This window comes from Columba livia, chromosome 6 (genome assembly GCF_036013475.1).
Source record: "Columba livia isolate bColLiv1 breed racing homer chromosome 6, bColLiv1.pat.W.v2, whole genome shotgun sequence".
Classification (NCBI taxonomy): domain Eukaryota; kingdom Metazoa; phylum Chordata; class Aves; order Columbiformes; family Columbidae; genus Columba; species Columba livia.
In genome coordinates, this window is record NC_088607.1 from 7967081 (window position 1) to 7969122 (window position 2042).

Below are 2042 nucleotides of genomic sequence, written 5' to 3' on the forward strand. Positions count from 1 at the left end.
GGCATTATATTCTTTTCAGAGCTGTTGAGGGATTTGTTTAGCCCAATAGGATTTGTATTGATTTCTGTTTCACTTTTTTTTGGTGAACTTTATTCTTATTTTGTTGTTACATTGATTTTGAGAGCTTTAGCCATTTGAGTTATTACAAATTTTGCTATATTTATGTTGTAATTCTACTACAATAATCAAGAACTTAGACCTTTATGGCTATTAAATACAAAACATGTCCCCAATAAAAAAACAACTTCCCCCTCTGCCAAAACTGAAGGTGCAGCAAGTTTCCTGGAATCTGAAGTATCTCTGAAAATTACTCATCATATTTCTTTTCCCCAGATGTTTTTTTTCAGGACACTTAGGGACATTAATTTATATTATTTATTGATAGTTATTGGATGCTATTGTTCATAGCAATAGCTGGAATGTAAATGTAGAATGCTGGTATAAGCCAATGAGTTCTGTTTTATGTCATGTCTAAGTATTTAATATACACAACTATATAATATTTACAACTATATAAATATGAGACTGTGGCAAAAGAGATGCAAGGATTCTTGTAAATTAAAGCACCTATAAGTGGATAAACCCAAAGCTTAAAAGTAAGTTTTCCCTGGTTGATTAACAAACACACTTAACTGTAGCAAGCTCCCATAAATGAATAAAATGATCAGGATAAACTCAGCCATCCTAGCAAATCCCCAATTTATACCTGTTTCCAGCAATTAAACCTAGAAATAGCACTGCTTTAGCTGTCTGTAGACACTCTGATATGCAACTGTATCGTGTCACAATCTGCTCTGAATTTGATCAAAGCCCAGAAGCAGTGGTTGCCTCACTTTTAAAGAGGCAGATGGTCCCACAGAAGTCAGAGGGAGTAAGTTCTTTGAAATTAAGAACAACCTAAGAGGATCTCTCTTAAGGAAGAGACAAAAAAGCCTTATAAGGATGTCAGCTCCAACAGCACTGGTTATTAAGAACGACAGTTCCAACCTCTTGGAATTATCCCACTTAACCCAGTGGATCGGAATACTCTTTGGTACCAGTGCTGCAGACCTTGCCAGACTTCAAACTGCAGCTGTGTCCCAAGAGGAAAAGCTTTCTTCATCACAGGCAGAATTTGGTCAGCTCCCAAAAGGGATTAATTTCTCCATTCTTAATAAAATATCTTTTGCAGTTTTATGTGTGGCAGATACCCTCTGTAGTTTGGAGAGCTCTGGGTGTAAACAAACTAGTGAAGAAGAATTATCCATCCCACCCCCCTGGGTGGGAATCAGATTGAAAATTATTTGCTCACACAGTTGGATGTGATGAGACAATGACCAGAGTGGACTGCAACTGGGAATGTTTCTATGTGGTCTCATTGTATGCACTTGAATCATAAAGTCGGTTCCTACTATGGGGCTGGGAACTGCTGCAGCAGTTGTCTGTCCTACATGCTCGAATGAATAGGGTTCCTTATTCAATGGGAATTCTGCCCCAGTTCTCTAGAAATGTGAACTTTTCATTTACAATACAGTTTTATCTTTGCTGTCAAGTGCTGAAGATAGCACTCAGTATTCTGTGCGTTGTGGGAGAGGAAGAAAAGAAGTCTTCTGATGATCAGAAGGCAAGTGTTAAGTAATGGACTGGCTTAACCAGCACTGGAGGTATCTGCTGCTCAGGAGATTTGGAAACTCTTCTGAACTATTAAGCAGCATTGCTGGAATTGAGCTGGTTCATAGAGCTTGTTACAGGATTGCATTGTCAAGTTATAAACTAAATAGCCACAGCTCCTGTTAAGTATTTCTTGATGGTAATAGCAGTCTGTCTCTCAAGACCACAGCACTACATTAAAAATAGGAGAGCGTTGATTGTAAAAATCAGTACAGAGAACAGAGCCAGTAATATAGGAACTCACCTGTACGTGTAGCGGACTATGTACTGTCCATTCATACACACAAAGAGGAAACTAAAGATGGATGGCTGTAGAATTTGTAGGAAAAACATTAAAATCTCACCCCTTTAAAATGAACAAAATTTTATTTTAATGAAAAGCAAAGGCAGAT